We start from the raw sequence: 14,755 nt of genomic DNA on the forward strand, positions 1-14,755 counted from the left end.
ACTTTCTATCTGTAGAAGAGATTTACATTAAAAGCACACTTGGCGATTTGCAACTAGGTATGAAAAAGGAAGCTGATGATTGACAATGACAGCGAGTGTAGTAACAACCAGCATTCAGGGAGTGCCAACTCATGGATGGTCCGTGCATTTTGCATGCATTTTCTCATTTAATCCTGAGAACAGTCTGTGAGGTGCCTTTTATTTTCATACCATTCTGGATGACAAACTTGATCCATAGGTTAAATGACTGCCCAAGTTCATGGACTCTAGTGTAAGAACCGGTGGAGCTATGGTTCAAACTCTTGTCCTGAATCTCGAACCTGTGCTCTTGGAACCTGACATTCAAATTCTAATTCTGCCGCTGTATTATATGAAATAATTCTAGTTGAGGTAACACTAGCCTCGGATTACAGTGGCTTAATAAAATAAAAGTTTACTTATTGCTCGTGTCAAACAAATGTGGCATCCCTATTTGGCACAATGGTTTGGGGGTACAGGCAGGGCTTTGTTCCTTGCAGTCATTCAGGAACCCAGGCTGACACAGAGGCTTTGCCATTTTCAACAGGTAGTTTCTAAGATCTTCCTGAGCATCAATAAATGGTGGATGGGATGAGAGAGAGAATGAAGAAAAGTACTTGTGCTTCTTTACCTCTTTGGACTGGAACTGACTATATCAGTTGTGTTCACATTCTATTGGTCAGAACTCTGGAAGGTGGTAAAGCATAGTTTCTGGCTGGAGAGCCATTTCTCAGTAGGAACTCCATGCTGTGGACGGGGAACATGAGTTTTTGGTGGAGAGCGGCTTGTCTTTGCCACAGCTACCAACTGGCTGTGTGACTTGGATGAATTTTCTTATCAGAATCGTATTTTTTAATTATTTTTGAGATGCCTATTATATTTCCTTTTTTTTTTTTTTGTGGTACGCGGGCCTCTCACTGCTGCAGCCTCTCCCACTGAGGCGCACAGGCTCCGGACGTGCAGGCTCAGCGGCCGTGGCTCACGGGCCCAGCAGCTCCGCGGCATGTGGGATCTTCCCGGACCGGGGCACGAACCCGCATCCCCTGCATCGGCAGGCGGACTCTCAACCACTGCGCCACCAGGGAAGCCCCGATTTTTACATTTTGACGTCTCTGAAATCAGGGCACATCTTAAGAAAGGGGTATCATAATTTCATTGGCTGCATTTTTTCTTATTGGTACATAAAATATTGGCTCACTATACAACCAGTGACATCTTAGATTTAGGAAAATGGGAATCCCAGTACCTAGTCCAGAGGATTGTGGTTAGGATTAAATAAAACAATTAAATTAAATAGATGTTAATTCTTATACCTTACCTTTTATTTGGGGTTTTCTTAAATGCACTGGTATGAAAAGGCATCACTCTCCTGTTTTTATATAATTTTATCACTAGAGGAAACTAGCTTACAGTGTTTTATCATTTTCCTGTGGACACTAAGATATCTTCTGTGCAGTCATGGTCACCATCATCAAATATTTATTAGGCATCCATATGCCAATGGAACAGAATTGAGCACTATATAAAGTAAGTTAACCAAACCTAATCCATTAAAGTATAGAGGAAACAGTTCTGGTTTTAGATAAGAGCTTCTCTGCCACGGTAAAGGAGTCCTGGAGCCTCTTACATTATTAATAAGGTCTGCATTTGCTTTACACAGAAACAAAGGTCCTGGAGTAACTCTCAAAAATCAAGAGAAAAAAAATCATCATTAATTTTGGCAATTCCTGAACTCATGGCTTGATACACCATGATGCTGGCTTTTGTAAGCTGTGCTTTGAAGTGTTTTGAGTCTCTGTTTATACATATTACTTAATTTAGAATTCAAAGCTCAGCTTTGGAATCACGTTTTTATTAATTGGAAAATCATTTGCGCGCTCCATCATACTCCCTGTCAGGACGTATTCAGGATTTAACATAACGCCAAGGAAAGGCAATTTCAAAATTCTTCTTTCTTTGAGAGGGAAAAAAGAAAGTATGTCTAAATCATATTGATTTCCTAAAACAACACCAAGGTTGTCTTTGCCAGGGGCTGATCTAAAAAGTATTGTTAAATTCTTGCTTAGCGGTGGAGAAAGATAGGGCTGATAGGGCTATGAGTATTCAAAACATAGAAGAGCAGAAGACTGCATCTGCACATGAGCAAAATGGAAATTATTTTTCTACTCCAAATCTCCAAATATCATGTAACTTTGTCCCCTTATATTAGTGAAAATACCTCAGAACTTCACACCTCCCTTTAAAAAGCATAAACCATTTGCGTTTAGATTACACATGAGGATGATCATAAGTTGTTCCAATAATAAGCGTTCGCTTAGCTAGTACTGCTGTCCGTGGCACAGAATCAGTTTGAATGTTTTTGTTTTGTTTTTTTTTTACTGCAAGTAACAGGAAAACCAAACTCACAATGGCTTAAATGCTAAAAGGAAATAATAATTCTCTCATTTAAGAAATAGCCCGGACATAGGAGCATTTCTGAGTTAGGTAATGAGGCTTAATGAGGTCATCAGGAATTGAGGTTCATTTCATCCTTCCACCCTGCCATCCTCAAACGTTGGCTGTTCTTAAACTGTCTTCACTTTGTTACATGATGTTTGCTGCATTTCCAGACAGCCAGAGGCAGAAAGAGGGAATGCCCTTTCTCATGGTCCTTTTGAAGGGAGAAGAAAGCTCCCCTCTTCCTTTTACTGTTGACTGTCTATCACAGGTCTGTTCCTAAACCAACTACTGGCAAGACGAATGGAATGACCGTCATTAGCATAGACTAATCAAGACTAGTCTTTCCTCTCTTGAATCACCTGATCACCCAGTATCTAACAAAACCATCAGGCTTTTCTTAGTAATGAAGAAGGGAGAATGGCTGTCGAATAGGCAGCCCCAGCAATGTCTGGCACAGCACATGATTAAATATATATAAATAGGTTTGCTCTATGTTGTGAAGAGCAAAAATGTTTTAAATAAAACAAATTCCCATGTATTTTTCGAACTCCTCCTGCTCAGTTTTGTTGGTCACGCTCTCTTCCATTTCCTTTATCCAAGACTGCTAACCAGTGGCAGAACTGATCGATTCTGAATTTCATTTTGTCTGACACTTGGCCTCCCTTCAGACAGATGTGTTTATGACCAAGTAATGGTATAATGCAGATGATGGTAAAGAGGGTAGAAAGGTCTAGATAGCACAATAACAGTATAAGAAATCCTGAATGTGTTACTATTTATCGATATTTACTTTTTTATCAGCAGAATCCAGTCCTAAAAGTTGATGGAAAGTTTATTTCCTTGAAGGTTATGAAAAGTTTATATATGGAATTATAAGTTTGTATTGTATATCTGACCTTAAGAATTCTTTAGTGGATCTGGCCAGTGGAGACTACAGAATAAGAAATTTTCCAAAAAATGAGTGTTGAATTAAATTATATCCAAACTTTCAAATTATGTGAGACAACTGACTAATTGGTTACAGATCCTTTGAGCTTTTTAAAAATTTATTTATTTATTATTTTTGGCTGCGTTGGGTCTTCCTTGCTGTGTGCGGGCTTTCTCTAGTTGCAGTGAGCGGGGGCTGCTCTTCGCTGCGGTGCGTGGGCTTCTCATTGCAGTGACTTCTCTTGTTGCAGAGCATGGGCTCTAGGCGTGTGGGCTTCAGTGTGGCTGGTGAGCTGTAGAGCACAGGCTCAGTAGTTGTGGCGCACGGGCCTAGCTGCTCTGCGGCATGTGGGATCTTCCCGGACCAGGGCTCGAACCCCTGTACCCTGCCTTGGCAGGCGGATTCTTAACCACTGTGCCACCAGGGAAGCCCCCTTTGAGCTTTTAAAACTGTTGCCCGTTGTTTTAGATGACTTATCATGAGGCTGGAACTCTACCCAGAAGCTAAATGAGATCTCTTTGCAAATGGTTAAAAGTTCATCAAAAAGTTCTAATTTGCTGAACACAGTACGTCACTCCATTTATTGAGGTTTTACGTACTTTAGTAAAGTTTTATAATAATATCTATGAGGATCTTATACATTTTATTAGCTATTATATTAAATTTTTGTTGCTGTTGTCAGACATTTTAAATTGCAGTTTGTGATTGATTATTGTGTGTGTTAAAAAAGAATATTGGTTTTTTATAAGTTGTATCTAGTTACCTTGATAAACTTTTTAGTTCTAATAGTTTCTAATGCTTGGTTTAAGTTTTCTCAGAAGACCATATTGTCTACAAGTGACAGTTTTGCTGTACCTTTCTTTATACTTCATTCTTTTTCTTGTCCAAGTGATATGGCTAAGACCTCTTGAATAAAACCAGTAACACATAGTAGTTGTAAGGCCAACTGGCCCGAGGCAGGGGAACACAATCAGATTCACAGGTTGCATCAGACCGAAACTCTCCGGACCACCCAGTTCCAGAAACTGACCTGGGGACTTTGAACCCGGCCCAGCCTTCCCACCTTTCGAGGTGCAGGACTAACGGTCCCCCAGGATACCTGAAAAGACCACCAGATAAGGAATACCCTGCGCCCTCCCAGATTCACTACACCCCTTTCCCTTCTTACCCTATAAAATCTTGCCCAACCCTCGCCTGGGTGCGACTTCTCTGGCCCCTTTCTCTCGGACCAGTGAACCTCGCCCGGGAGCGCTCCCTAATAAAGCTCACTTGAAGCTTTCCTCTGTTTCGCAGTGCCGTTTGTTAAGATCTGACCTTACAGTAGTCACCACTGTATTCCTGATTTTGATGCAAATGGTTGTAAAATTTCACCATTAAATATCACATTTACTATAAATTTTTGGTAGTTTTCTTTTAAAAAGTTAAAGGAGTTCCCTTCTAGTCCTAGGTTGCTGTGAGTTTTTATAATTGGGTTTTAAAAGTTATCAAATGCTTTGTTTCTTGTATCAAGGTGATCACATTGCCTTATTTATCAGTAAGTCTTATGTGCATTAAGTATATGATTATTTGTGGTTAATAAGATGATAACTAACAGTATAGATAACTCAAACATCATTCACTATTGGCTTTAACATGCAATGTATGATTTTTATAGTCATTAGCTTCCTGCTTATGCTAATACTACATTAACATAGTTTATTTATAATTCATTAAAAAGTATTTGAGGTCACTTACAGAATATACCAAAAATGTAGATGAGGAAATCAAGGTGACAGAAATGTAAAAACCAGGAAAAGAAAATGAAGCCATGTGTCAAAGTAATAAATAAAATGATTTATTATTAACCATAAGGTCCTGTTCAGAACTGAAGAGTTCATCTGCAAATTTGCCTCTGAGTTTCCTAGTAGCCAAAGAAAATAGAGGATGTTGTCAATAGCATGGTTTAAAGTTTCAACACAATAAAAGCAACACTGGTTGTTCAAAAGAAATACAATCTTTCTGGTCTAAAGATCCCCCAGAAAGAAATTTGTCCCATGGAGCCTCCTAAAGGGGAAGGCATGATTGAGTTGACTTAATGTTGCTGTTCACTCTCCAAATTGAAAAAATAAAGGGATGGCAGAAAGGGATTATGAAGAATCAGAATCATATTAAAAAATTCTTGGTAATGACGTATTTGCTACAAATAGTCCATGAAAAATATTAGGCTAGGTTAAGTGATGATGGCAACCAGCGTTGGGTGGTCTCACCTTCTCAGATAACTTTTGGTAGGTGTTCTGTCTTTTGTTTTCGGGTATGAAATCAGGTTTAGCTTTAAGTCCTTAAAATTTTAGACTAAAGCAGGGAGCTCTTTATATTTTTATCGTCTTCCTTTACACCCTACTTGCTTAAACTAAGATTGTAGGTTAAAAGGAATAAATTAGAATCAGCAGTTTCAAATTACAGCTACAAGATGTGTTGCTGGTATAAGCATATTTGGTTTTATTTTTGAGTACTCAGCACAAGAGCAGTGAATCCGCATCTTGATTCTTCGTTCCAAAATAGGAAGTGTCCTTGGGCTCAGTCCTTAAAAGCAGACAAACAAGACAGTGAAATCCTGAAAAGTAAAATCTGATTATCCCATTTCATCTCAGAAAGATGTGGAGAAGAGAAAATCCTTTTCCCGATTAGTCCTCATGAGTTAGTTTTGAATGAAGCTGTCATTTGCCCTGGTCCCAACAGTCACCTGTGTCTCACTTTTTAAAGGGTCGTCTGTAAAAGGGTGAAGGGTTGGAAAAAATCAACTATACCAAATTCTCAGGCTTGAAGGGGATAAATAATCATAAAAGAAAGCTGCTTACATGCACAGAAAAGATGTGTCCTAAAAAAATAGTATAAACTTGTCTGATGATAAGAGTCATCTGCTTTGCTTGTTGAAACTAGATTATCCAGGCCCCATCCTGTGCGTACTGAGCCGGAATCTCCAGGAGAGGGGCCCTAGAATCTGCCTTTTAAGCAAGCGCTCCAGGTTGTTCATATAAACAGGTAGGTTAGTTTGGAAAACATTGCCCTGAAGTATTTACAATAGTTGTGTTAGTGGATTGATAACAGATGATTTTTTTCCTTCTCAGAAAACATCTGTTTTCTGAGTTACCATTTGTTTATTTTTGTAATTACACCAAAAATGTTAATTTAAAAAGAAAAGTTGGAAATAAGCTTCAGGTAAATATTCACTTCCTTTCTGTGCTTACCATTTAGGATGCTCGTCTGTTTTCTGTCCCTTGTGAACATACCTCACCTACTTGGGTAAATCCCTCATCAGATCAGGCCCGCTAATGTTCAATGTTTTATCACCAACACGTGAATTTAAATTAAGTCCCAATTAAATAATTTATTCCTGCTTACCAGACCTTCTTGCGCACATGATATATAAGTAATAAGAAGCACTTTGAGTAATGAGAGTAGTTTTTTGCACAAATTATGTACCTTTGTCTTATTTCTCATCCATCTTCATAGGCGTAACAAAGATTGGCAGGTTCAAAAATACAATGATGGTACCATGAGTATTTTTCCTAACAAAGCTGGAAGAATATTTGAAATTAATCTATTCATATATTTCATTAATCCCTACTTGTTTATGCTGATTTATTATCATCACAGTGTATTTAGTAATCTTACTTCCTAGACATTGCAACCCCTGCTTTTTATGCTTAAAAGCTAGGTGACATAAAGCAAATGGTAAAAATTGGTGTTTAAAATCAGTATTATTACTGTATAATTCAAAAACAAGTCCTTCCCAACAATGACTTTATCAAGCTGAATGAGACGTGTAATCTCAGGTGCTTAGGGGACAGAAAGCTGCCTTAATTATGCCAGTCTGTCCTTTGTGATTTTGATTGCTTTATTCTTTATTTCTCTGACAGCTTTATTAACCTCCCCAAAGAGGTATGAATAAAATTCCAGTTTCTGGGGTGGGATAAGTGCTCTTGTCCTTCTCTACTTAAAACCCCCAGGACCATTCTCCACTGACAATAGTAGAATCATATGCATCTTTTTGTGATGTCCATAAGTCCTCAATGATTACAGTCACTTTGGATTTGCTAGAAGTAGGTTAAAAAAAAAAAAAGATCCAGGTTACAGTCCCAGTGAATTTGCTCCCCTAGAGATAGAGGAACTTACAGCACCATCTAGCATATGGCTGGGCTTTTCTCAGAACCAGTGAGTCTGGTTTAGTCATTTTGTGCTGCCAAACACACATCATAGACTATAAACATAGGTTTAGGTTCTTACATGTAAGGGTTCCAATAAGGCACATAGATAATTTTTAGCTAAAAATTGTGTGGCCTCAGATATTCAACAAATATTTATTGAGCAATGGCTATGTCAGGCAGTATGCAATATTAATTTTCTTTCATTTTTAACATGGAAGACAGCTCTACCCTAATTTTTTTAAATGTCAGAAACACTGTTACACTTTTTGACATAAACCACAGCAAGATCTTTTTTGACCCATCTCCGAGAGTAATGGAAATAAAAACAAAAATAAACGAATGGAACCTAATTAAACTTCAAAGCTTTTGCACAGCAAAGGAAACCATAAACAAGACGAAAAGACAATCCTCAGAATGGGAGAAAATATTTGCAGATGAAACAATGGACAAAGGATTAATCTCCAAAATATACAAACAGCTCATGGAGCTCAGTATCAAAAAAACAAACAATTCAATTAAAAAATGGGTGGAAAACCTAAATAGACATTTCACCAAAGAAGACATACAGATGGCCAAGAGGCACATGAAAAGGTCAGCATCACTAATTGTTAGAGAAATGCAAATCAAAACCACAATGAGCTACCACCTCACACCAGTCAGAATGGCCATCATCAAAACAATCCACAAACAATAAATGCTGGAGAGGGTGTGGAGAAAAGGGAACCAACCCTCTTGCAGTGTTGGTGGGAATGTAAATTGATACAACCACTATGGAGAACAGTATGGAGGTTCCTTAAAAAACTACAAATAGAACTGCCATATGACCCAGCAATCCCACTACTGGGCATATACCCTGAGAAAACCATAATTCAAAAAGAGACATGTACCACAATGTTCATTGCAGCTCTATTTACAATAGCCAGGACATGGAAGCAACCTAGGTGTCCATCAACAGATGAATGGGTAAAGATGTGGCACATACATACAATGGACTATTACTCAGCCATAAAAAGAAATGAAATTGAGTTATTTGTAGTGAGGTAGATGGACCTAGAGTCTGTCATACAGAGTGAAGTAAGTCAGAAAGAGAAAATAAATACCGTATGCTAATGCATATATATGGAATCTAAAAAGAAAAATGGTACTGATGAACCTAGTGGCAGGGCAGAAATAAAGACGCAGATGTAGAGAACGGACTTGGGGACATGGAGGGGGCGGGGAAGCTGGGACAAAGTGGGAGAGTAGCACTGACATATATCCACTACCGAATGTAAAACAGCTAGTGCGAAGCAGCAGCGTAGCACAGGGAGATCAGCTCTGTGCTTTGTGATGACCTAGGGGGTGGGATAGGGAGGATGGTAGGGAGGCTCAAGAGGGTGGGGATATGGGAATATACATATGCATATGGCTGATTCACTTTGTTGTACAAAAGAAACTAACACAGTATTGTGAAGTAATTATACTCCAATAAAGATCTATTAAAAAAAAGAAAACACTGTGACTTATCCTAGTGTAAATTCTACAGAGCAGTAAAACTGATGATTTCATATTAAATTTAAGCAATCTTTTCTTAAGTAAGCAGTCTTCTCCTGATATGTACCTGTTTGACAAATATAGCACATATGCTAATTTACTTTAGCTACCTGACAAACCAAGAAAGTTTTTTGATCAATTTTTAAAATATTCCTCTAGTTCTTTATGAATTGCCATGCCAAAGGGAAATAACAAGAACTGTCTTATCAGAGTTACACGAAGGTGATATATTAACATGCTTAAGCAAATAAAAATGTTCTATCCTTGATTCAACTATTTAAGTATTTATAGTTAGTAGTAAAATAGAGGGCATTATAAACCAACTCCAAGGTCTACCAATTATTGAGAGATATCAGGTAAATTTCGCAGGAGTTCTTTGTAAAGAACCAAATAAGAACTAAAATAGGATAAATTAGTACAACTTTTCTCTGTGGCAGTACAGCAGTACATATTAAAGAAATTAAAATTACATGCACCTTCATAATTGTGAAAAATTAGAAACAACCTAAATATCCAACAATTTGAAAAAAATAATCTGTTTCTGTATATACATTCATTTGTATTATATTTTAGATTCCACATATAAATGCTATCATATAGTACTTGTCTTTCTCTGTGTATCTTATTTCACTAAGCCTAATAATCTCTGTTGCTGAGATTATTGTCCATCCATGTTGCTGCAGATGGCAGTATTTCATTCTTTTTATGGCTGAGTAATATTCCATCGTGTGTGTGTGCACGCGTCTGTGTATGTATCACGTCTTCTTTAAGCCAGTCGTTGGGTTGCTTCCATGTCTTGGCTATTATAAACAGTGCTGCTATGAACACTGGGGTGCATGAATCTTTTCAGAGTTTTTGTTTTTTCCCAGTATATACCCAGGAGTGGAATTGCTGGATAATATAGCAGTTGTATTTTTAGTTTTTTGAGGAAACTCCATATTGGCTTCCCTAGTGGCTGCACCAATTTACATTCCTACCAGCAGTGTACAAGGGTTTCCTTTTCTCCACATCCTTGCCAGCATTTGTTATTTGTTGACTTTTTAATGATAGCCATTCTGACAGGTGTGAGATAATATCTCATTGTGGTTTTGATTTGCATTTCTCTAATAATTAGTGATGTTGAGCATCTTTTCATGTGCCTGTTAGCCATCTGTATATCTTCTTTGCAAAAGTGTCTGTTCAGGTCTTCTGCCCATTTTTAAATCAGGTTGTTTGTTTTTTTCTTTTTTTGATATTGAGTTGTATGAGCTGTTTATATATTTTGGATATTAGCCCCTTGTTTGTCTCATTGTTTGCAAATATTTCCTCCCATTCCATAGGTTGTCTTCTCCTTTCACTGATGTGTCATTTGCTGTACAAAAGCTTTTAAGTTTGATTGGGTCCTATTTGTTTATTTTTGCTTTCATTTCTTTTGCCTTGGGAGACTGATCTAAGAAGATATTGCTGTGATTTATGTCCAAAAATGTTTTGCCTATATTCACTTATAGGAGTTTGGTGTCATATCTTATATTTAGGTCTTTAAACCATTTTGAGTTTATTTTTGTGTATGGTATGAGGGGATGTTCTAATTTCATTGTTTTACCTGTAGCTGTCCAGCTTTCCCAGCACCAGTTGTTGAAGACACTGTCTTCTCCATTGTATATTCTTGCCTTCTTTGTCATAGATTAATTGACCATAAGTTCATGGGTTTATTTCTGGGTTCTCTATTCTGTTCCATTGATCTGTGTGTCTTTTTCTGAGCCAATACGTTGTTGTGTTGATTACTGTAGCTTTGTAGCATAGTCTGAAGTCTGGAAGGGTTATACCTCCAGCTTCATTCTTTTTTCTCAGGATTGCTTTGGCAATTCTGGGTCTTTTGTGGTTCCATATAAATTTCAGGATTATTTGTTCTAGTTCTGTGAAAAATGTCATGGATATTTTGATAGGGATTGCCTTAAGTCTGTAGATTGCTTTGAGTAATATGACCATTTTAACAATATTAATTCTTTCTTCAGAGAATGAAAAGGATATACATCCATCAGATATCAAAGAAAGTAGTCTGAGGACCAGGACAATGTAGTGGTGTAAAGAGTCAAGAAGAGGGAGGGCTAAATGACTAATATTTAAGATCCATTTCCTGGAGTTCTGGTAAAATGGTGTCATTGGTATCCCATTAGAGGGATTAAGATGTCACTGGGTGCAGATTGTGGAAGCCAAGTGATTGGGGTTGCTTATTTTTGTTCTGATGTTTGATATTAAAAGAGGTGAGCCTCTAAGGGCTTACAAGGTAGAGAGGATTTTTTTTTTTTTTTTAAGGAATAAAGGAGGTTGAGCGTATTTGAAAGCAGAGAAAGAAGGTAATGTTGGCTGACATGTCTGCAGAGCTTGAGTGTCAAGCCTCATGCTGAGGACTTTATACCCATGATCACATTTAATCCTTAAAAAAAAAAAAACCTCAAGATGAAGCTATTTCCTTTACCACCTTTGAGATGAAGCCACTGATACCTGCAGAGTTTATTTGCCCAACATCACAGAGCTAGCAAATGGCAGAACCAGGATTTGAATTTTCGCTCGGAATCTTAACCATTATGCCCAGGCGTAAAAGGAAGACCAGTACTACAAGAGCTAAGGGGCAACTGGTAGACTAAAATCGAGAGGATAGAGTCCTATGAAGGTGATAAGGAGTCATGACCTCAACTAGAAATCCCACAGAGGAGGAACTATGTCTAACTCGCACTATGTGGCCTGTCACGGTCATGGTTGATGCAGCTGATACAACCGAGACAGGAGTAGTTTGTGTTTGGTATATGTGATGACAGAACTGACCTCTCACGGGGCCGGTTCCTTCCAGGTTCTCTGAACTGGCCCCCCTTTGTCATCTCATAATTCAGACTCCTAGGGGTCAGGAAGCCTCTTCCTGTTCTGGATGCCCCAGAGCTATCTGGTGCTAGCACATTCCAGAATTAAACTGTATCTGTCCTTCTCTGTCATGTCCTATAATGCCCGTAAGTAAAAGTTCATGGAGCACTTGGGGGTGGGGGGTCCCTCAGGGAAGAGGAGCCCAGTTGCTGCACTGCAGTGATCTGTATTCTTCAGTCAATCCCCACATAACAGGCAACCACCCACCCACCATCCACTCAACTAACTCATTCTTTCACCAGACACTTATTGCCTGTTTATTCTACTTTAGGCCCATTCTAAGCGCCAAGGATATCGAGATCAAAAGACAGGCATCTCTAGGGGCGGCAACGGTAACTGAAGAGCAGCCAGGACTGAGGCAGGATTTCATATTCTTAAAGATGGGAAACATTTAAGGTGTTTGTTGGCTAAGAGCAATGAGGATAAAGGACTGAAGAGAAGAAACGATACTGCCGAAGCAAGCTCAGGAAGGATAGGAAAAGGGAGTAATCTCCTGACACCGGAAGAGAGATGGTGTCTACCTATGAGAGGTAGAGAGAAAGGCATGTGCAGGACTTTGCGTGAGCGGCTGCATTTGTCTGAGGAAGGAGGCGACGGCACTTGCGGAGTTTGGGAGTGAGGTGTGGAATGCGACGAGCACCTTCAAAGTTTGGAACCGCTCCCCAGTGGAGGAGGGGGGCAAGGAAGAAGACGGCTGTGCCTCGTGGCGGCCTGTGATGGGAACCGTGGAATTCCAGTAAAGCCAGTTAACACAGTTTTGTGGTTTCTCACTACCAGCACTTCATTGTTCACACACTCATTAAGCCACAGGAGAAGCCCCTCTTTTGAATGATTCTCCTAGTCTTCTAACTAGAAGGAAGACGTTTGTTCATAAGAGCTAAAATCCTTGGGTCTGAGCCTTCACGTCCTAACTGAAATTATTCCTGACTCCTAGAGGATACAGAAGACAGTTGGATTCTGCTTATGACCTGCTAGTGAGATGATCTGGGTTGCTCCTTGTACAGCCTCAGGCTGAGTCATCTCCCTGGAAAGAGAGGAAGTCAGAGTGTCCGGTCTACACAGAACACCCCTCCCTCCACTGCACAGTGATTTCGGTTTTAGGCTAACAAGTGTTCCCTAGTTCGTGGTTACTCCTTTAGGATTCTTCCTGGCAACAGAAATGAGCTCTAATTTAAGCAGACAAAGAGTTTATCAGAAGAATGTTAGGGGGCTCACAGGTTCATTGGAAGGCTTGGACAAACAAGCCTGGAGACGAGACTGCCAGAGGCAATGCCCCAAATCCCACTACACAGCTGGTCTGGGAGAAAGCGTGGTTGCTCCCCGGGGCCCAGAGCTGCTTCTGGCGCCACTGACCAGCAGTGCTCCCCCAAAGCTCCTGCCAAAACCTCTGTCACTGCTGTCTCTGGAACAGATATCCGCTCTCCCAGCTACCCCAGAACAGGTTCTGCGTGGCCTGACTTCTTTGCATCTCTAGCTTCTGACTCAGAGTCTGGAGTGGGTGGTCTGATTAATAGTGCCTAGCTCGTATGCCAGTAGCTGAACTTCATAGGAGACAAAGAACGGGAGTGTTTCTGTTTTTATCTGCTGTAGGGGACGTGGGCTGTGCTGGGAGTTAAAATGTTGAGTGGCCAAAAAGAATGACAGATGTCCATTACAGTGCCGTAGACCCATGAATGCGTGTTCCAGTCCTTCTGTATTGGGGAAATTCTAGGTCACTGAACGCTGAGTTTCTCTGTAGTTCCTCTACAGCGGACTTTCAAATTCTTCTTTGAATCTTCAGCACTTTGAAGGATACTCCCAGGAAATGTTTGTAGAACAAATTAATACGTGTTTGTTGAGTATTCTTTCAACAAACACATATTGGGCATATACTCGTGCCAAGCACTTTGTCAGGCGTTGTTTGAAGGATCAGAAAAGCTTTTACACAGTAGTAAAGGAAGAAGCCATCAGGAACAAGGACTGGACTGCCATGCAGGAATCACAATATAAGGATGTGGGTCTAAGGTGAAGAAATACTGCTTGGGTACAAAGCAAGGTGGGTCTGAACCAGCTTCCCACTTGACGTTGGGGATATGGTGGATGTGGGGTGGAGAGGGCTGAGAAACATAGCAGGGTGGATTGCAGAGATGGGGGATGGGAGACTGGCAGAGTGGACGGCCACCTGCTGGGAACAGAATGGGAAAGTGGCACCCCCAGGCCCCCTGGCTCTCATCTCACTGGGCTTTTCTAGGCAAGTTCGGCTTGTTCATTTATAGCACTTGCTGGTTTTTCTCTAAGTGACTCTTCTGGGCTCAAGTTGTAACAAATAAGTGTGTTATATTTGTAAAGCTCTTAGAACAGTGTCTGGCACAGTAAATACTATGTAACTATTCATTAAACATATGAGAATAAAGCAATATTCTGTTTCTAATACAAAATATGTTAGGGATTCCACTGGGACTCGCATTTAGTCAAATGCTAGGTGTATTTTTTCACCTTTGACCTTTTACATAAGCACCTACTTTGCATTTATTAGGTGCTTTTCATGTTCTAGGCACTGTCTGTAGCACAGCCGCTCAGCACCCCCTCTGCCCATTCAGAGTTGGCAAATCTTGAGTGTTGCTCCCTGGGCAGAGTGCCCTGACTGTCTGACCCACTGGATTACCTAGACAATAACCCAGTAATTCTTCTCTATCTTGTTGAACGCTGAAGTTAAAAACTGAAATTAATGCAGCTTTTTCAGTTGTCTTCAGTGGGAGAATTGGTCCAATTC

General features: G+C 39.8%; 1 protein-coding gene across 3 annotated transcripts in view; it reads left to right on the forward strand.

The window, feature by feature from the left end:
• Positions 1–14,755, forward strand: part of ANO6 (anoctamin 6) — a 204,375-nt gene that overhangs the window by 113,924 nt on the left and 75,696 nt on the right. The gene's annotated exons all lie outside the window — the stretch shown is intronic.

The sequence above is a fragment of the Leucopleurus acutus genome (genome assembly GCF_964270905.1).
Source record: "Leucopleurus acutus genome assembly, chromosome: 11".
Classification (NCBI taxonomy): domain Eukaryota; kingdom Metazoa; phylum Chordata; class Mammalia; order Artiodactyla; family Delphinidae; genus Leucopleurus; species Leucopleurus acutus.